Below are 22,908 nucleotides of genomic sequence, written 5' to 3'. Positions count from 1 at the left end.
CGCTGGCCTTAATCCGAACATATGACCTATCGGACCACAAGGAAGAAGAGAGAATCCAAACAGTCCCGTTAGACATTAACAGGACAGCGAGAAAAAACGATAGAACATCCAACCCCCACAATTTACAGCACATACAACTAACACCAAACGAAGCCGAAAATGCGAACGCTATTAAAAAAAAAAGAAAAACATCTATCCGGTCTACTACTCAACTGCCGATCAGCAACCAAACATGCATCGGACATAGCGGACCTCATCCTCAACAAGGACATTGACCTGGCAATCCTTACAGAAACTTGGCTTACGGAATCCTCATAACCAACCATGGATCTGTTGATACCACCGCAATTCAACGTTTTGAGACTGGATAGACACGGAAAACTAGGGGGAGGGATAGCCTGTATTCATCAATCTGACATAGAGGTTAAACAAATTCAGGCCGACCCACTTGAATCCTGTGAATATCTTGGTCTTAACATAAGATCATCTAACACTCAACGTTGCAACCTGCATACTTTCTACCACCCACCAGGAGATAACACAAAGTTTATAGCAGAGTTAATGGAGATCATAACAGCCAACTCTAACGACGCTGCCAATAACATATTCCTAGGCGACTTCAACCTGCACTGGGAGAACAGCAATGACAAACTGGTCAACATGCTTAAAGGATTCCTCACTGAACTAAACCTCACTCAAGCGTGCACACTGCCCACACATTCTAAAGGAGGGACGTTAGACTGGATAATCTCAAGAAACAAAGTTGCAACAATCCACTCCATAACACCATGTGACTGGTCTGATCATCACGCCATAACATTCATGATACCCACAACGAGAAAAGGTAGGACCAGGCAACCTTTCAAGACCAAAAAATGGACTCGAGACACAAAAGAAGCAAATATGGAACTACTGGTCGAAAGCTGTGAAAGAGACTTAAAGCCACCCAACAACCTGGAAAAAGTTAACGAGCTGACGGAACACTACATAGCAACTGTCGAAAATATCGTTAATAACACCATGCCATTAAAAATGAAACGAATCTCAGAAAAGACTAAAAACCCGTGGTTCAACGAAGCACTAAATGAAGATAGACGCAAATTGAGAATGGCCGAAAGAAAATGGAGGCGACACCCATCATCGCCTGAACTGGAAGCCCTCAGAAAAACAAGGAAACAATATAATAAAAAGATCATCAACTCAAAAAAGGAATTTATAAGAGCAGAACTGGATAATGCCAAAAACAGACCACGAAAACTATTTGAAATCCTAAAGGAGCAATCAAACAAACTAGCCAAAACAGTGCAAGAAAATTCAAAAACACCTCTAAGCTGTGATGATTTCTCCACATTTTTCACGGAAAAGGCCAAAGCTCTCGAAATAGAGCTTAAAAACTCGGCGTTGAACGTTCCCATCGAACCTCGGTGTACTAACGATGCCAACTCTACAACGGTTTGCACCATGGCAAAAAACAAGGCGAGCTGGGAAACATTTGATCTGTACGACCAACACACGATTGCCAAGACGCTCTCAGGAATCAAACCTAACAACCACTACCAAGACCCTCTGCCTGCAAAATGTGTAAAAGAAATCAATCACATCCTGATTCCAATATGGACCGAAATAATAAATGCGTCACTGCCAGAAGGGATTCTTCCCGACTGCCTAAAAACAGGCCAAGTCGTTCCCATAATCAAAAAACCCACAGCAGATACATCAGATCCAAATAACTTTCGCCCAGTGACCAACATCCCTTTACTGGCCAAGCTGACCGAGAAATGTGTGCAGAACCAACTGAGTCAACACATCACTAAATTCTCCTTGCTAGATGAATGCCAATCAGGATTCAGAGCAGGGCACAGCACTGAAACAGCGATTCTCCACATTACTGATGACGCATTACAGGCCCTTGACCAAAATCAAGCATGCTTACTGATTCTCCTAGACTTGTCATCGGCATTTGATACGGTAAATCATGAAGCATTACTGACCAGGCTACGGGACAGGATGGGAATATCGGGAATAGTGCTGAAAGGGTTCGAGTCCTTTTTACAGAACAGAACACAGCGCTTCATGGTTAACCAATCAATCTCACTTCCTTGCCCTAACACAATTGGAGTCCCTCAAGGATCGACACTATCCCCAGATCTGTTTAACCTATACGTCGAGCCACTCACAGAAATTCTCCAAAAATCTCAAATATCCTATCACATGTATGCTGACGACACGCAAATTTACGTAAAGATCGGATCCATAAAAGAATTGGAATTAATGAATGAGACACTAAAAATGGCACTTCAATGGTTAACGGCAAACCACCTGAAGCTGAATGCACATAAAACAGAGTTCCTACTAATCTCTCCACCAAAGAGGAATACAGAAATAAAGGAATGGATGAAAGTCGTGACTGCGCTAAACTGCACCCCAACTCTTGTCAACTCAGCCAAATCTCTAGGAATCATCTTAGATGAGAATCTAGACATGAAAGCCCACATTAACTCAATGGCGAAAAGTGCCCGCTTTCACTTGAACTACCTAAGAAAATTGAAACCATTCATCACAGAGTCAGACCTCAAATTGGCAATCCAATCCTTAGTTATCTCGAGGATCGAATATGGGTGCACCACCTTGGCGGGATTACCAAAAATGTCCACAGCACCATTGAAAGCCTGCCTTAACGCTGCAGCAAGACTTATCACCGGAACCAGGAAATATGACCATATATCCCCGCACCTAAAAGCATTAAACTGGCTACCATATGAAGCAAGAATCCAAATGAAGATAGCATGTATCACACATAAAGCATTACACGACAACACCCCAAGATATCTAGCAAAGAAAATTCAGTTGTCCGGTGGCAACCGACCTTCTAGGAGTGCTGGGGAGCTGCTACTACGACCAGCCTTCTTCCGAAAGAAGAAAACCTATGACAGAGCGTTCTCGGGAGCGGCCCCCAGAGTATGGAACTCACTCCCTCCAAACATCAGGAAGATCCAGAATCTGGTAACATTCAAACGGGAAGTGAAGAGCCTGCTGATGAACAGATACATTACTTAGCGAAGATCACTGATCATAGATCTGCTATAATACTGCCTTAGTACAGATCTTATACGCCACTAGATTGGGAGGCACAGGCAATACTAGAATGGAACACATATCCTATGATACTAGAACAACCCAAAGGCCAATAGGAATGGAGATTTGACTGAACAGGAGAACAGCATCTATCATGAACTTATACCGTGCTACCTCATACATGAACCTATACCGTGCTACCTCACATTTGTTATATATACATGTTTTGTTATTATTTAATCATAGCATATTTACTTACGCTAACGTCACATGTGTTACGAATATATATGTCATCTACCTCAATGCGGTTACTTGTTAACTGCTTATACATATGCTAACCTTGTTTCCTTTTCTTATTTCATGTTAAGCGCTCTGATACCCACGGGTCTTGTCCGCGCTATACAAAACTTTTAATAAATAATAAATAAATAAATAAATAAAATATTCGCCCAGGGCTGGAGAGAAGGCCCACCATGCACATCTGGTCAACCACCCTCTTAACCAGCTCTGCTGCTGGCCTCTGTGCTCCACGTCACACAGTGCAGCGGGGTTTGGAAAGATATTGTAAACGTTCATCTTAACTCAATAATGAGTTAGTAGTACTGGGTTTTAATCAGCCTTTCAGTCCAGTCGAGTTAATAAGCTAAATATCAAATGTAAAATGCTTGGGTCAGGCAGAGGTAGGCATGTATCTGGTACAGGTAACACCACCAAGGAGGAACATGAAAAGAAATAAATAAAGTTCCACTGTGTTTGTACCATGAGTACTTGTCATGCATGCACCTGAAATGTTGTGACCTCTGCCTTTTTAAGCGACTCGAGGAAGCTTTTTATCACTAAACATTAGGAGATGAAAAACATTTCTGCTGCTCAAATAAGGAACCTAATATGAGTGTCTACCAAGGAAGAAGGGAACTCTATGTTAGCAGTAGGGCCAATGCGGATACAACTCCTGGGGCTCCTGGCATAACCTATTCACCAGTTAGTAGAATTAATCAAATAATTAATCGAGAGGTGCATTTTAAACTAAGCTGTTAGCCAGGTGAAAATAAGAGGTGTGAGTCGCTTAGCTTACTGTCTGTAGAAGATATCTCAAGTAATAACACCATGGCAAACATGCATTAGCCGCTAGGTGAAATAGTGAAAGAGGACAGGATCAAGACAAATGGGTCTCAGATATAATCCTCAGAAATACGTTTTTGAAGGGTATTCAGTTTATCTTTTTGACGATTTTTTAATTGCATTGCATCAAGAGCCCAAAACTTGTCTTATACTCGATGGAGATAAGCTACTGTCTGTCACTGTTTCACCCAAAGCATGTTTGTTCACAGAGGGTGAAATATTTCTTTTTGCAAAATCTTAAAACAATGCTGTCATATACAAGTTGATGGGTGACCGGTAGGACTATGAATGGCTTGTACATGTATGAATTGCTGATAGTTAAAAATACGGGGACGTGTTTAATGCAGTTTAACATGTGAAACAGGAAAACGCTTGTGATGTATGGTATTGGGGCACCAGTAACCCCTTGTGTCAAGTTGCATCCCCAGCCTCAACAATCCCTATCGGTGCAAACCTCTTCCATGCTGCAGTCTTACCCCATGCACTGCTAGCTCATGAGTAGAGCCACAGGTCCTTTGGAAGTATTACAATACCAGTGTCGCTGGTGGTACATCACCGAAGGCCTGAAGCAACCACTAGCACTCAGTGCATCCATGAGACAGTCATGAGTGAGTATGGTGACATGGACTACGCAAATGCTAACAACTAATAGGTTCCTTACAATTGGCCACACTAGCATACAGTGACGTGCCTGAATAAGTGAAAGTGAAGGGCTGGTATTATTCCTATCGAGAGGGCTAAGGGGCCTAACTGACAGATTAACTCCTTGAACTCTGTCAGATGTCAGTTGGAGGAGCCACTGGGCAGGCAATTGCTACTGGACCTCAAATGTGGTGGCTGGGGTACTTTGCCTCTTGTGTCCTGGGGATGTCTTCTTTTGACTCTGCAAACTGGACACACGTCCACACTTTTTTTTTGTTTTTTTTTTGTTTTGGAAAATATGTTTATTTCCGGCATCAAACATGGACATGCACCATTTGAAAACATTGCATTAACCACATAACAAGGGTCTTAGGTCCATCCATTACATATAATCGTATACATAAGAGTGGTTTTCGTATTTTCGTTTTGTTCCCTTCCTTCTACTTACAAGAACTCCCCCTTCCCGCCAACTACCCCGGCACCTACACATGTTCAACCAACTAACACTTAGTACTTTGTTTGCATGTCACATAATGGTATCTCCCAGTTAGAACCCTGCCATATCCGTTTTCACTCCCATTGCTAATGTTATGTTATGTTATGTTATGTTATAACAAATTTCTTGAGCGCACTGTCACCATAGGTTTCCTGGCGCTAATCGGATTTGGAGAAAAGACAAAAGGAAAAATTAGTGAGGGAGAGGGAAAAGTAGTGTTTTTAGGGATTTCCTAAAAGAAAGAAGGGAGCAGGAAGACTTGAGTGAGAGAGGGAGGGAGTTCCACAGCTTAGGGGCTAGACAAGAGAAGCTGCGGCCGCCCGATCTAGAGAGTTTGAAGCGAGGGACGACTAGGAGCTGGAGGTGGGTGGACCTCAGAGTACGAGAAGGACAGTAGGAGGTGATTAGGGATTTAAGAAAAGCAGGGGAGGGACCTGTGAGGGCTTTGAAGACCAGGCAGTGAACCTTGAAAGTGATTTTTTCGCTGACTGGTAGCCAGTGGAGGTGGCGTAATAGGGGTTGAGCCGACTGCCATTTAGGGATTTTGAAGACAAGCCGAGCAGCCTGGTTTTGGACGATCTGTAACCTGGACAGCTGAGATTTAGGGAGACCGTAATAGATTGAGTTAGAAAAGTCCAACCGGGACATCACCAGGGCTATTAGGACTTGCAGCAAGGCTTCAGGCGATAGGAGGTGAGCGACTTTCCGTATCCTGTAGAGCTGGAACATGCAGGAAGATGTTACTGCGCTTACAAAGTCATTTCCCTCTGCACCTGTTCGTGCGTTCTCCGTTACCAGTGGGGGGGGTGAAACATGAGGGAGGGGGTGGGAGGGGGAGGAGAGCGGTCTAACTGTCTTCCTCCTCAGCGAGTCGCTACGCTCTTTTTCTTTTCGGGAGGGCCCAGCCCCAACAAGCTACATGTCACAGATGTGTATGGTCTGGCTGGTGCTATCATGGTCAGTGTTTCATGTACTGTTGTCCAGTAGTACCCTAACTTTGGGCAGTCCCATAGCATGTGTATCAGTTGTGCGTCGCCAGCCCCACATCGTGGGCACGTGTCTGCAGCATCGGGGAACATAGCGCATAGCCGATGCGGGGTGAGGTACGCCCTATGCACTACCGTTAGCTGAATAAATTTAAATTTCGGATTCCTCGAAACCTTTTTGGGGAATTTCAAGATTCTTTCACATTCCTTGTCTCTAAGAGCCCTTCCTATGTCTCCCTCCCATCGTTCTCGGGTGAGTTGGAGCGAAATTGCCTTGCCCGTTCTAATGCCGCTCGTTATCCACTTTGTCAGGTGGCTACCTGTTCCCATTAAATACTGCATCGTGAGCAGCGTGTTCGTGGGTGGTTCTGTGCCATCCGGTGCCCAGGTCAACGTAACGTAGTGTTTGATCCTAGCATATTAAAGAAACAACCCCTCCGGAGTCTGATGTGTCCTATGAAAGTCCGCGAATGTCATAATGCTGCTATCCGCAAACAGGTCTCCCACTTGCATGACACCTGCATCATGCCATGTTGTGAGTTCTCGGTCTAACAGTGGGACCGTTCCCAAGGGAAGCCCTATTAGGGGTATTGTCGGTGCATAGGAGGATGTTGCGCTCGTATACTTCACCGCTTTCCTCCAGCAGGCAATGCCAAGTCTAAGTAGGTGTGGTGTTAAACTGGGGATCTTAACCTTCGGTAGCAACAGTTTGTGTATGGTGCCATTCACTCTATCGGTCTCGGTCATGTTTAGTTCGTGAAGGTTGCGGCCCGCCAGCCAGCAGGCTAGCCATTGCAGCTGGCACGCATAACCATACGCTGTCATATCTGGGACTCCCATACCACCCTGAGCAGTCGGCAGCTGTAGTTTGGCTAGACTAATGCGTCGTCTACCCGATCCCCATACCAGTTCTGTAAGTATAGTGTTGAGTGTTTTGAATGTGCTAGACGGGATCAAAAGCAGCAGGTTCGTAAACTAATATATGAGACTGGGTAGCACCACCATTTTAGAGATGGCCACTCTTCCGGCCACCGACAGTGGCAATGTGTTCCAAAATTGCACTTGCGTCTTTAGTGCGGTAATCGCTCTTCCCAAGTTCCCGTCTAGCATGTCCTGCGTCTCCCTGTATATTTGCAACCCTAGGTATCAGGAGGTCGTCGTCGCCATCTGAAAGCAATGGGGGGGAATCGCAGTCGTGTGTTCTCCTCAGAGGCGTTAAAACAATACCCATATGACTTAGTGTCGTTTATCGTAAGGCCCGATATTACCCGAAATTCCTCAAATATATCCGGTATAGGGTCGAGACTGCCCCTCACGTCCCCTAGGTAAAGTATTATGTCGTCCGCATAAGCCAACACCACATGTGTCACTGTGCTTCTCCGTATTCCTCTATGCTGTGCGGAGGTCCGAAGTTTATATAAGAGGGTTCTAAAGCCAATATAAACAATAGGGTTGACAACGGGCAGCCCTGTCTAGTACCCTTCGTTATATTCAGAGGACCAGAAATACATTTGCTAGTGCGTACCCGAGCTGTTGGATGTGTGTATAACAGCGCCACCCATGCTATGAACTCGGGCGGTATGCCGAATTTACTGAATGTTGCGAACATATAATCCCACCTTAGGGAATCAAAGGCCTTCTTTAGGTCTAAAGATATACATCCCTCCTTGCCGTTAGCCGCGTCCTCGTGGAACATTATCTGGCTGAGCCTCCGTAGGTTCATCACTGTACTCCGACCAGGCACGAAACCGCATTGGTCAGGGTGTATCAATTGTGGAATATATGGAGCCAGTCGCGCCGCTAAGATCTTACTAAGGATCTTGTAGTCCGTGTTCAGCAATGAGAGCGGCCTGTAGGTTGCTAATTGGAGCCCGTCCCTACCAGGCTTTAGAGGCGATACTATAAGCGCCTGCAGAGTCGTGGGCGGTAGCCCATTGGATGTCAGCGCCTCCTGATATACTACATGCAAACGTGGCGCAAACAGGTCTATATAAGCCCCATAGAACTCAGCCGGTAGGCCGTCTGTCCCGGGGGTTTTGTTCAGTCGCAGCGCGCGGATCAACTGCCATATTTATGCATCTGTGATGGTGCGTGCTAAATCGTATTTCTGTTTCGCCTCGAGCTGTGGCATATTGAGGTCAGTCATAAAAGACTCATATGACTCCTCCGATAACTGCGGGTGCAACCCGTACAGTTCCTCATAGTATTCCTGGAATGTAGTGTTTATGCCTATTTGTGTCGTAACCGGCGCCCCTCGTTGGTCATTCACTTCCAATATGGGGGTATATGTGGGTGCGTTTCGTACCAGTCGTGCCAGCAAGGGACCCGATCTCTTGGCTTGTGCGTGTTGCCTGCATGTGTATTCTCTATAGTCCAGCAACCTCAACTCTTCGAGTAACTCAGTGTGTTGGATGTGTGCCTCCTGCAATTGTGTGAATAGTTCATTTGTGCCTGCTGCCTCACTCTCCAGCATTGCCAGCCGCCCCTCCACCTCTTTAAGTCTTTCCAGTGTTGTGTACCTCATACCCACCTTCGTACCCATCGCGACACCTCGCATGGCAACTTTAAAGGCGTCCCATTCGACCTGTCTCGAGCTAGCTGTGCCAGCGTTCATAGCGAAATAATGCGTGATAGCATCTGCTAGCGTGGATCTGAAGACAGTATCCTCCAGCAGTTCCGGCGTTAGGCGACATGTTGGTATAGGAGTCGGGATCCTACTCCAATGTATTGTGATTTCTACCGGGTTGTGATCGGAGAACGTCTTCCCCATATGCTCAGCAGTCAACATGGACCCCAGTAAGGTTCTAGAGCAGAAAATGCGATCTATCCTAGTATGTAGCTTGTGAGGTGGGGAGTAGAATGTATATTCCCTGTGTAGTAGGTGTTTGCTCCTCCACACATCAGTCAAACCCCATCCATCAGCCCATTGTGATAGGGCTTCCGCCTGTTTCCTACTCTCCGTCGCCTGTAGTGGGGGATGAGACCTGTCAAGGGAAAAGTCTAGGACTGCATTGTAGTCCCCTCCCACTATCCAGTCATACTCCGACCATTCAGCCAGTACCCTGTTGATCGCGGCAAGGAACGCTGACTGACCTGTGTTTTGCGCGTAGATACTGCCGAGCACAATGGGGGAACCATCCAACGTCCCACGTACAAATACATATCTGCCCTCTGGGTCCACTTTTTGTTCCGTCATCTTGAAGGGGACATAGTTTTTGAGCCATATAGCCGCCCCCCTCGAAAAAGCGGAGTATGTAGTGGCAAATAATTGACCCCTCCATTTCCTATGTAGTTTAGTACTTTCAGCACTATTAAGGTGGGTCTCCTGAAGGTATGCTATGGTCGCCTGCCGCCGCTTAAGCTGTGCTAGAATTCTATGCCGCTTGTGTACCGATCCCATGCCTCGCACATTCCAGGTGCATATCTTATACGTGCTAAGAGTCTCCATGGCAGTATTCGTCTATTACATATGGCAAACCCAGTACAATTTGTGTGTTGTATATGTAGTGTGGTGTCCTAAGTGCCTGCATTACAGAAAACTCTCTAACCTTAAGGCCCCCATTCGAAAAAACCTGGGGTCCAAACATCATCGCCCAACGTGGGCAACAACTAAACTGAAGTGTGCCTGCGCTCTAGGGGGTGTGGTCGCCCACGAGCACTCACTAGGTACCTGCTGGTGGGTACATCATTTTACCCTGTATGAGTATGTACCCTGTTCCCTGTCTACCCACCTCCGCCCTCACACTAAATCCTCATACGTTACCAATCGGTGTCTTCAACAGCTACTGTCAGAATTCGTTCGCCACTTGTGCCGTAATTTTTGGGAACAACTGCAAACTAGTGACAGAACCTGACATTTCCGTGCGTGAGTCCGAATTGCTGCCCATGTCCGTCTTATGCCTGGCATCATGTGCTACCAGCGCATCCGCCGTCAGCAAAGTCACTTCTGGATTCGATGGAGGTCTGCCCGGTGTCCTCCCTCCTTTCGCACCAGGCCTCTCCGTGAGGTCGTCCCGAGTGCTGGGCTGCAATGCTCCCTGACGAGATGGTCCTTCCTCCTGTTCATCCGCCAAGGGATCCTGTGTGTGCAGCGGTGTTAGCGCTACCTCCATCCACTCCGCCGCCTCCTCAGGGGATTCGAAAAAGTAAGTTTTGTTTCCATGCATTATTTTAAGGCGGGCTGGGAAGAGTAGTGCATATTTCAAGTTACGATCACGTAGCTTGCGTTTCACTCCCAGGAAAGTCGATCTAGCCTTCTGGACTGCCGGTGTGAAATCCGGATAGATAGATATGGTCTTGTTTTCAAACTTCAATGGGGCTTTCTCCCTGGCTACCCTCAGCACCGAGTCTCTGTCCTTATAGTGCAGCAGGCATGCTATCAGTGGTCGCGGTGGAGTTCCCGGTCTGGGTGGTTTCGGAGGCATTCTGTGAGCTCTCTCCACACTGTACAGCGGAGTAAGGTTCGTAGGTCCCACCACCGTCTTCAGCCAGTCCTCTACAAACTGTGTGGGGTTTCTCCCCTTGCTTTGTTCCGGGACGCCTAGTATGCGGACATTATTATGGCGTGAGCGCCCTTCCGCGTCATCCACCCTGTCCCATAGAGTCTTGAGCTGCCGTTCCATGTTCTCCAGTTTCATGGAGTGCTCCGTTTGTTGTGGAATCAGATCATCGAGCGCGAGTTTGTGCTCCGTGACTTTCTCAGCCAGTTTGTTATGGTCGGCTTTGAGGAGGGACAGGCCCGTCGACATGGCATCCATCCGTGATTCTAACGCTTCCCTGGAGGCCCTTATTTTCGTTAAAATGAGATCCAGTTTAGCCTCCTGTGTGTCCTTGCCCGTCGGTGGTATGATTTCATTGTTGGAAGAGGCCAGTGGATCTTCAGAACCCGTAGATTGTAGGTCGGCGTTCGCCACCGGGTCCTGCTGTTTGGGTCTGTTTCGTCCCATGGTTTTGGGTTGGATAGATGACGCGGTCTGGGTTCCTGCGTGCACAATCCGTCCTTATGGTGTTGTATTCCAGCTGGCGGTGCTATTCATGTACTGTCTCCAGGCGCTGGGATGGCCAGTGATCCAGTATCGGTGAAGGGGCCTAAAGTAGCAGGGGCAGACGTTGCGGGTGTGTGATCGCTCGCACTACTCTTTTTGACACTTACATCACAGTCAGCCCCTAATGGGTGAACCGGTTTCTCACTTGTCTGGCTGGGGGGGAAAGCTACCCCTAAACAGCTTGCAAAGTCTTCGCAGCCCACGTGGTGTTCTTGCCCTCACTTCGGCATTAGGGCCAGGTACTGCTATCTCCTCGCTGGCTAGGGTAGTCGTATGGAGTGGGAACACTTCTTCCCCATACACTCGGGATGGTGGCGGTTAGCAATCTGCAGTTGGGTCCCTGCTGTTGCACAGCCCTGTAAGGAAGGTGCACTTTGTGGCGAGTAGTGGTGTATTCTGCAGTGGCCTGCAACCTGTAGTATCAGCTCCTGACCTTGTAGCGCACTAATGCGGTCGCTCTTTCCCGGTATTCCGGAGCCCCGCCGCTCACCAACAGTGTAGGATACCCTTCGGGGCTTATGCGTGCAGTAGTCCTCCGCGGCGTTTCACAAAATGGCGCCCGCCATCTTTTGCGCTGCTATCTTTGATATGCACCCCGTCGGTGCCTGTCTTCAGGGGACAGCCGCTATTCCCCGCCCCCCTACCGCCCTGTCGCTATCTCTAGCCGCTTCACACCGCACTGCTTACTGTTCCTGTAACACCGGTATCGTCCAGCGCGGCGGATCTCCGTCCGTCGGATCTGCGCTCCGCTGCTGAGTCGTCCGGCAGCAACTTGTGTTCCTCCCGCTGGCACCCTCAGCTTGGCAATCTGTTTCATAGGGTGTAGCCGCTGTCTCACTCCACGCTTAACGTGCCCCACACACCTCCGGACTCCGGGTCGATGCCTCTGGTCTTAAGCCGCACACGGGCCGGCTCCTCCTACCACGGCAGTCCGCGGCCTCCGACGTGCAGCAAGGCCGTCCCGCCTCCGGCGGTCTACCACACGTTTCAGGAGTAGTAGGTGTCGCGAAAATCGTCTCTGCCAATCCCCCTCACTTCCAGCAGCAGTCGGGCGAAGGTGGGTGCTCCGTGGGAACAGGGATCACAGGATATTTAGCAAATTTTGAGGGTACGGGACGGAGCTAGCTCAGTTCACGTCCTCCATGCTAGGCTCGTGGCCAGGCCCCCCGACACAGGTCCACACTTGACCCTCAGGCTGGTGAGGATAAGCAGTCCAAGGCATCTTAAGGAGGTAGAGTGGGGAGAACAAACTCAGACTACAGGCAATCAAGGAATAGACACAATAAGAGAATGTCCAGCGCAGTGACAAAAACACCAAAGTACTTTAACTATACCACAACTCCACACCATACGTAAGGAATATGGCTGTATTCTACAGATGCAAAGGGGGATACCTACTACACAGCAAACACAAGCTTTAGATTTAAGCACAGGCTCACCATGATGGAATAGCAGTGTTCCAGACTTCTGCGGCCCGTAGATCCCTATGCACGACTAGGCCATTCTCTGAAGCATGTTGCAATAATCTCTACTAAGTGCCACCAAAATCTGGTAATCAAGTTCTTAGTCAATGTTCTGCTCAGGGATTCGTGGTCTACGAAGTGAAGCACACTAGAGATCTCCAAGCATTGATGTGCAGTCTTCAATCGCATGGCGAAAGCAATGGTGCTCACATTGGCTTGTTCAAGGGGCCTTGCCTCCTCCTCTTCACTTCTGGCTGCTGGAAACTGCAGCAGCATTGACAAAGGCATTCCGATTGTGCAGTTCCAACACACACAGCTAGGGGATTCCTTCCTCTGGATCATTGTGCAGGGCCATGGTGCCCAAGCTGCAGCAAAAGCAGAGCAGAAACACTGGCTAGTCACAGGTTCAAACTGCCATATCTTGGACAAGGAGGGAGGCAGGGAGACCCTAAAGCACAGCCAGGTTAACTACAGTAGTCCACTACTCCTGTGCCATTCATATTTCCGGACTATGGGCTTCTCCTCCTTGCTTACACAGATTTTAAGGGAACATCACACTTTTAATTACTTCACAGAAGGCAGGCTCCCAGGTCTCAGGCAGACCCACAACTTTCCAGTACAATGTGCGGAGCTGAGGTGATGTCTGCTAATCTCTGGAAGACTGGCTATCGGTGATACCAGCCCTAGAGCTCTCCGAGTGCTTTGGAGAGTACCCCCGTCCATAACTGTTGAACAAGTTTGGAACTAGAATGAAGTCTGAATACTTGGGTCACATCTTTTTAGACTACCTCTGGTCAGGAAATGTCTTAAGTACAGGAGTCAGTTTGGTGTGGTTCCTTTTCACATTTTATTTCCTGGCTTAGCGCAGACAGTCTTTGTATAAGGTAATGTCTCTCCCAGCAGGTACAGATGTGACTAGCCAAAAGAAAGGGTACCCATAAGATGAGCACACTAAGTGTGAGGCTCTGTACCTGACTGTCTTCATCTTTTCTACATGGGCCATTCAAGGATAAGACAACACAAACAAGGCCAGCCCATAAACATCTCTCCCAACATGTGCAAAGAGTAACCAGCAATCCCTTGCTAAAATGGTTACCATGATTGTCTAAAGAAAGCCCTGTCATCATTCCTCCACACTTCAGTCTCTGGGGCTACACCCTCCAGCTCGGGAATGCAGGCAATGCACTTCCACTGTCTGGGGAGGTTGTATTACATTTTCTACCCTGTGCCATGTCAAACCAGGGGCAACTCAAAAAGCATCCCCATTGGCTTCGGTCTCCGCACACTAGCAAACATGGACTTCTGCTACCAATCAACATACAAGCACCTGCACTCAACTTGCACTCATAGATCTAGCGCCGGGTCTGGGCACAACATGCCAGTGGAACTTTACACAAGTAGGCCTGTAGGCATTTTGCTCTAACTTTGAAGAGGTAAAAAGGCATGTCAAGTACTATGGATTAAAAATTGGCATGCTGCCCGTGTTCACAGTGCATGTACCAAATGACGCTGAAGGTAGTCTTGAGTCTACTAGAAAGTATGCTTTTGACTCTCCATCTGACTTCAGGGCCAGGTTTTGCTCAATGCCAGCCCTAGGCCTCACTGTTCACGCGGGGATTCATATGTGCTGGGCCTAAACAAAAAAGGGAAAGCAGTTTCACATGCAGGCGGTTCACTCAAGGTGGGGATGTCAGTCAGTTTGCCATGCAGGAGACATTCCTGCCTCAGTAAATATTCATGGTTTTAAACACTTGCATGAGGCTATTGGAGGAGACTCAATCCTCACATCCTGTGCTGTACTTTTAGTGCAGGAGACTTAGTCCAATATCACCCATGAATGCTTTTCGGCTTTTTCATAAGGAGCCCAACCACTCACAAAGGGTGTAAATATTAATTAAATCATATTTGGATGTGAAAGTGTTATTAAATGGAGAGACATAAGATGGCGGTATCTGCTTGATACGGGCAACACTCTACCAATGGATTTTACTTAATATTTACTTTTGCCCAGACAGAAAAAATATTTGGATATAATTGTTTGTTTCGTAAAGTATGTAGGGCAAATCAGGGAATACTTTCCAGACAACTGGTTACCCTAGGAATCCGATACAAGTAAAAGATGGTCATTAGATATTCACAAGACTGTAGATTCAAGTCCATCTTCCGGCAGCTTGACAAAACATTTTATGAAGTGGACATGTGTCCTCTTAATGAAAGATGTGTAGATGATGATCTGGGGCAGGAGCATCTATATTCATGGCACCAAACACTATAGAATATATAGTGGTGAGTTATGTATTCTTTATAAATGTAAATCACTTTAGGGTACTCTTACTACGGGGAAGGAAGGATCAAGAGGGGTTTGGAGTTCAGTGAAATCTCTGGCGCTGACTATTGACTTTCTGTAGTTGCAGAGGCTGCCTGGGAGGTAGCTTGATCGGGCCTGGTGTCGCAGGCTGCCACAAGCCCTCCTGGAGTGGCTGCAGGGACCAGAGCGAAGGCCTGCCCCGAGGTGAGGAGCCGTGTGGCACAGGGGGGCCAGTGCGTGCGCGGCGGGTGTGTCTGCTCCTGCCCTGTTGGGGCTGTTGTTGCGGGACGCTCCCTCTGCTGCTGGGCGCCAGTTCCGAGAGGGCCTCGCGGGTCGGCCTGTTGTGGCTGGGGCTGCGGGGTTGGTCCGGGCTAGGGCTCTCCTCGCGGGGACGGCCATATCGATCCCTGGTGCCAGCTTTTAGGGGTGGGGCCCTTTGTGGCTGTGCCTCCCTTGTTGCGTGCTTGGGCTTACCCTGGGGGTGTGGTGCCTGGGAGCCGCCAGGTAGCTGGTGATGTCCCTGTAGCTGGTGGGGGGTGCGGTGGTGCCTGAGACTTTGGGCCCGCACCGGCCAATAGCCAGATGGCGGTGGCTGACTTACAGCCCTGCTTTAAACTCCTGCTATGACATCAGCGGACTGTGAGACACTCTCACGAGACCCCCAGATGGGCTTTGGACTACTGCCTGGCAATATTGAGAGCACTAATGATGCCACCCGACTGGTGAGTGACAGTGGCCACACGGCACGACATCCGGCCAGCGCTGGACACATGGTGTGCCTGAGCTCTGCGTGACTCGGAGGACTGCCTTGCAGTGCGGGGACTACAGGGGCGGAGTGCCGGACTGGTGGTCTGGCGCAGTGGGGATCATTAGAGGGGCATACTTGGTTTACCGCTACAGGTTGCGGAGGCGGCTGGGCTAGGCCTGGTGCAGCTTGTGACCTAGCAGTGGGGATTTCCGTTGAGGACTGGTCTGTTGCGCCTCTTTGGTGCCCCTGGTGTAGGAAACTGGTGCGGTCGTGATCTTGAGACCAGTTGCATACCTCCCAGAGTCTCCCGCCGGGGGCCAGGATGGGGAAAGATAGACCCACTGCATAAAGTCAGAAGCACCTGGACCAGTATGCCACATCTGCAAGTGGTGGCTCCCCGCCTGGCCCTTTGCCGGATAATGCGGCCTAGCTGGTGGCCATTACGGATGCAAAGGACTCTCTAGAGGATAAGAGTGGTGCCGTGGGCACGGAAGTTTCCTTTCTCCGTCAGGACTTGAAGAAAGCGGTAAAGCAGATCACCGAAGTTGAGATGCACGTGTCCACGGTTGAAGAGAACGTCACAACCCTCCAGCAGTGCGTCAATAAATTGACAGCCATATCCCAAGAACTAGCCATTCGGATGCAGAAGGCCCTGCACGGCGCAATAATTTACACTTCATTGGTTTCCCGGAGGGATGCGAAGGTAACTCCATGACTGGCTTCATCACCTCGTGGCTCAAGGATCTACTGCCTGCCAAAATGCTCTCCACGTGCTTTGTGATCGGGAGGGCCCATCGGGCGCTCACGAGGCGGCCCCGCCTGGCGAGGCGTCACAACCGATCATCACTAGGCGGCTTAATTATGCAGATAGAGACACTGTACTGCAGTATGCACGGTCGCATAGGGACGCACTCCTCTTTAACTCCAAGCCTATTCTAATTTTTCCAGACTAAACTCCCTTGGTGCAGCAGCAGCGACAATCCCTCACGATGCGAAGAAATGCTCAATATCTCCTACATGCTGTTATACACGGCTAGACTCCGGGTGGTGTATAACTCCAAGACTCATTTCTTCGACTCCCCTGAAGCGGTCTTTGCTTGGTCTGATGAATGAGTGCACTTGAAACCTCGCTCTTCGCCGCAGCTGGATTCGGACTCATCCAGAAGCTTCCAAATAAATAGGCCACACAGGGCGAAATCCCTGCCACAACACTGATCCGGATCCTCTCGACGAACACCTAGCCCAGAGCACGCGTCTTGACTTTTTCTTCACCTGCATAGCTTCTAATAGTCTGTAGTTGATCTGGCACAGTTCTGCACTACTCCCCCTATTTAGTACCGAGAAGATGTGGACGCGCTCCACTATGGATGAGCTGATCGGGACACGAGTACCCCACTGTTAAGGGTTTATGGTTGTTGGGATCCATTGGTGGGAGGGTTCTGGGACCTACGTTTAAGGTCTTAGGCTTTGCTCTATCGCGACAGATACTGCGAGTTCTAGGGCGTATTGGGGGGGGCGGGATGGGGAAGGACGTTTTCAGGTGTTAGAGTTGAGTAGTTCTCATTTCTGTTACGCACGCAGGCACATGTCCCACGCTCCACTAGCAGTGACATGGAATGGCCGAGGGCTGCTCAATAAAGTAAAGTGAGGGGCTATCCTGAGACAGGCTAAACGCTATGGAGCAGACATTCTCCTCCTACAGAAGACTCATTTACTGGGTAATAAGGCCCCATGCCTAGCCAGGTTTGGCTATCAGCAGGTATATCATGCAGGGTTCACCAAGGGTTCCAGGGGAACAGCCATCTGATTCATCGCCGGGTTCCATACCTTCACACTAAGCAATGGATGGACCCTGGAGGTCGAAATGTCCTTTTGTCGGGTTCACTCTATGGGGAACCACTCAGTTTGTTCAGTATTTATGCACCCCGTCTCTGGGTAGTACATTTGTGGACAAGATCACCCGCCAGTGGGGCGAGCTTCCGGGGAGCCTTTCTATTCTGGGTGGGGATTGGAATGACACTATGGCACCGTCTGACAGGAGTAGTGGAATGGATACAGACTCCTTGGCTTTCTCCTTTAAACTGTCGTCGCTGGCTGGTACGCTGGGTTTGGCAGATATATTGCAAGAATATCATCCCGCCGAGGCAGGATACACGTATAAGTCTATGGTCCATGGTTCCATGTCCCGCCTAGATTACCTCTTTGTGCCACGAACATACATCCATAGGTTTTCTCAGGTTTCCCATCTCCCTAGGGGCTTGTCTGATCATTCACCGGGTAGGGCGACACTTCATTTACATGTACAGAAGCCCCCCTTTCGATGAAGAATGTCCCCTTGGCACCTTGTTGCCGGCCAGTGTTCGTCCCCTTTCCCCAGTGGCCGTGGCACATGTCAGGGTTGCCCCTTGTCTCTGCTCGTATATGCTTTGGTAGTGGAGCCCCTGGCGATATAGGTTCAACATTATCCGGTGCTCCGAGGTTTTGACTGGCCTAATTCACAACCGGATCGTATAGCATTATATGCTGACAATGTTTTATTTTTTATGACTGACCCATGGATATCGGGCCCGCGTATTTGACAGATTCTTCGTGTCTTTGGCCAGACCAACGGCCTTCATACCAACCCTTCTAAATCTGTATTAATCTCAGTATGTGGGCAGCAGGGCAGGGGCACTTGGGCATCTCAGCTTAGACATGCTACGGACGACTTCCAATATCTGGGAGCATATGTTTCTCCCTGCCACAAGTCGTCCTGGTCAAGAAATATTACTCCCCTTCTGGTCTGGCTACGTGAAGAGACCTCCATATGGTCCTCTCTGCCTCTCTCGCTGATAATTTGCGTAATGTGCTATTTCATTGTGCACAACAGATATATGTTGGATACTTACTGACGAGGTACATCGAAAATGCAATAAAATATGTTTAAAAACTAATAATAATGAGCCCATTTGCCAGGCAATGAATCCCAGATGAAATACCTTGAAGAAACCATTGTCAGGTATCTTGGTTACAATTATATCTGGTGGGAGTAATCTTCCAAATATTAACTGGTTTGATATAGAATGAAATTCCTTGAATACACAGCTACATTAAAACTGTGGTGCTACTGAGTGTTCCATTCAGCTGCAGACTTGATTTATTATATGATTAGGAATAATGAATATAACAAATCAAGACAAAATGGAGGAAAGAGAAAGAGTAATTGGAGATGGATGTAGCTACTGAAAAAATACAACACAAAGTTCTGGAAGGTATTGGGTTTAGGTACTTCATCCACTCAGTTCAACCTTGCAAGCTGGTTAACCCATTCAAGGAATATGGAAGTCACACCTTATTTCCAAACTCAGTTATTGTTTCAGAAATATCTGGGATAACAGACCTCTAGAAATAGTTGTGTTGAGCTCCGATTTGCAATCCAGCATTATAAGTCAAAGGTAGCTGTAACGGTGGGTGGAATTATACCACTCCTTGTTCATTTATACAGCAAGACGAGTTTTTTACCTTGATACCTGAACAGTGTCACACAGAGCACCCACATTTAAAAGGAAGTAGAAAATACACTTCCTAATTTTGTTAAATATCGATTTTGTTTTGGCCAATAAAGTACTTGCAGATTTACTAGTATAACATCTTGAAGCATGGGTGCATGAAGAAAAGCTTATTCCGGTGGAAAACAAGCGTATTCCCGTGGCACAAGCAGGTATCCACCAAGGGTATATACATGACTAATGGGTTTGCATTTTGGTAACTGGTGCAGAAGTCAATAGCAGGAAACAATGGATCACTTTTCTGCCGGCTTTGTGACCTTTTATGCTTTTTAGGTCGAGCCTGGACAGCGCATGCGCTGCTCTGCGAGGCATGCTGTATTGAAGTAAGGACTTGAAGCTCCACCCACTCTCTGCCCACATTTTTCAATGGCTTCTGTCATTGTCCACTGTAAACTGTGGCTGTTCATTGGTCAAAAGGTCCCTCCTTAGTACCACCTTGTCTCATTTTGTAACCTCTTATAGCGACACCCCCATGTTACGTGTGTTGTTGCTCTGTAGGCTTTAATTACAGCCTTCGAGCACTATTTTTTCAAATAGCTTTGTCCTGCCTGCTCTCTCCTAACACTTTTTTCATTTTTATAGCACGCATTTGCAATGCAATAAGTATTGCATTTGCAAGAGCTTAAGCTATTGGCATTGTAAAGGACATTGTAATGCCTATTTATCGGTTTTAAAAACAACACATATATACAAGGCTTTGCCATTTACAATGCCAATAGCTCAAACTCTCATATAAGCGAGACCTATTGCATTGCAAATGCTTTTTTGATTCTGTTGACAGTATTGTCAAGTGGCAGAAACGTAAGTCCTTGAGATATTTGAGTTGGGGTATTCTTGTCCACAAAATGCATACAAACACCTGGACCAAGATTCGTCATGGCCAACAAGGGCACCTTAGTGTGAAGCTTCAAAGTTGAAATGATTTGAAGCAGGGGGTGTTTGGCATCCCTGCGCTTCTCTTTATGTGTACCAGCTCTCCCAAACTTCTAACTGCTTCAAGAAGTTTCCAAGCAATGACCCTTACGTCTTTCATTAAGGTGATACTTTATGCAGCGGATGATGATGGCCTGAACTCCAATCGTGCTTCAAAGCTAACTACACAAACAGATGAGTAATTGAGCTATACCTGTTTCGAAATGTAGTAGAACAAAGAACCACATCAGCCTTTGAGGGAAGCCAAGATCATCTTGGAGCCAGAGGGGTCGAAGACATGGGACAGCCTGCCTGTACTAGTACCTGCCTTTAGCTTTTACACTTAATTTGTACTGTGCACCAAAATGGTACATTATGCAAACTGAGGCATGCTCTTTAATTGAAGCATCAATTAGATGGATTCGCTTTTTGTGGGCCTTTCCGTGGCCCCTCTGATAAAGGTGTATGAAAGCACTATAGTGATCATAGGTTTGTAAGGTTACCCTTCCACAATACTCAACTAAAACATTAATTATTTTAACCTGGAGGGGAAGTGCTAGAAGAAAGCTCTCTCCCTCCGAGTGAGCTCAATAATGGACGCATTGGATTTAGAGTTGGGCTCTTGTCCATCAAATATATTGGTGTTTCATTTCTCCCTAATATTCTTCTGTAAATTAACTGAAAACCCCTATGCATTTCTTTACATGAACTAAAGATACCTAAACCGGCATGAGCTTGCTCAGTTGGTCATGCTTTTTTAAAGATGAATAATCATGGCTGCTGCTGGTGATTTATGGTCTACTACCCTGCTTTTTTAAATAATGCTAAATTAAAACAACTGATTTGCTTGTCGGCAAAAAGAGCTATATAGATGGTAAGAACGTATTTAATGCTACAGTTAATCTACCTGAGAACCGAGCAATTTATTGTTCATTGTCACAGGCTTTTTCTAGAAGACTGCTGATAAAAGTGAATCTGGAATGCAGATAACCAAAGCAGACGAAAAAGAGGAAACGAGAGGAAATAGTCTCGGTAGCAGCGGAATATTTACAAAAGGACATACTGAAATTGGAATGTCCCTTTCTGACTGAGCACTTGTAATTATTTTAGCTGATATTTCTAGGATCTTGATGTATTTGTTTTCGACAGAAAGCATCTGAACTTTATAGAAGACTATCCTGTTGGCTGTTGCGATTGCTAAATTTGTAAAGAACATTGTATTTTTACGAGTCATTGGAGTATACTATTGTATGAAATGTTAACATGTATTTTATCGTTTATGTGTACATTTATATGAACAAAATGGCTAATCAACTCTTTCGTAAACATAGAAAATTACTTAATTACTGAAGAAGACCTGATAAGATCCAAAATATCTCAACAAGGTTAATCTGCCTTACGACCTACTGTGGCCTGGGATGGCTGTGAAAATGACTGAGCATCAGTCAGGTACATTAAATCTGGTTTAGCAATGGTTTGCAATAGTGGTATGGTCCAAGCCAACTGAGTTCACCCCTTTTTTTCTTATCATGTTAGACATGCTGGTTGCTCTTAACATTGTGGATCATGCTCTTTTCTGAAACATCTGCTGTCAACAGCTAGGTCTCAGACATTCCTTTGAAATGGTTTAGATATTGCTATGGCAGACAGCGAGGAGTCCTGTGGTTAGAAGATGCACGGGACTCAGCCTGCTATCCACTAGCAGGCCCAGCTCTAGGGCGGGGCAAACTGTGCCACCGCACTGGGTGCTGACTTTGGGGGCGCAGAGTTTGCAAGTTGATTTTGGTTTTAAAAGCACCTGCTGCTGCGTTCCTTGCCTCCAGCACCTTGCAGCAACAATACAAATGTCAAGATAACTCCCGAGATTAGTTTTCTTCCTGGAGAAAGATCAGAGTTTTGTCTAGTTGAGGTTTAGACTGATCATAAAATAGCACAAAGGATTAATATGCCTGCTGCAAATATCGTGTACCACGCATATAATGTAAACATGTCAATTGGTTACTGCTTTTCGGAGACATCCTTTTGTTACTTGCAGTTTATAAGTTAAAATCCTAATATAGAACAGTGAATTATTAACTTCCATGAAAAAACTGCATGCAAACTGCAAAGTATAGATTAGAGCATAGATGAATGTTGCAAAAAGGATTGATTTGGGTAGAAATCTATTCCTATTATTAAAGAGAACCCCCAACTATGGTGTTCCATATTTATTTCTGAGCCTCTGCTTCTCCAGATTATCACTCTTGAAATATACTGCCTAACAGCATGGATGACATGCTACTCCTACACCTTGTATTCCTCTGGCTTATTTCCTGCACACTGATTTACACACGTATGATTGATTGTCTCTGTGTAATGTGTGTGTGATGCAAAGTGCTCCGACACCCTAAACCTGTATGAGTGGCGCTACATAACTAATTAAATGCATCTGAAAGAGAGTGCTTATGGAGACTTGAGGGCCACTGTTAAAAGGTGGTGCTCACTACTACCTGTCGCTACGTTTTTATTGAATATTGCACTGCAACAATAAAAATATTTTTTTTTTTAAAAAGGTGGTGCTGAG

The 22,908-nt window shown here is 47.0% G+C and overlaps 1 protein-coding gene across 2 annotated transcripts in view; it reads right to left on the bottom strand.

Annotated features, from left to right (window-relative positions):
- The window catches only part of PRKCA (protein kinase C alpha), a 1,411,833-nt gene that overhangs the window by 579,820 nt on the left and 809,105 nt on the right, over nt 1-22,908 (bottom strand). The gene's annotated exons all lie outside the window — the stretch shown is intronic.

Source organism: Lissotriton helveticus, chromosome 7, assembly GCF_964261635.1.
Source record: "Lissotriton helveticus chromosome 7, aLisHel1.1, whole genome shotgun sequence".
NCBI lineage: Eukaryota > Metazoa > Chordata > Amphibia > Caudata > Salamandridae > Lissotriton > Lissotriton helveticus.
The sequence above is the reverse complement of the archived record's forward strand: the minus strand, read 5'-3'. Positions and strand labels throughout refer to the sequence as shown.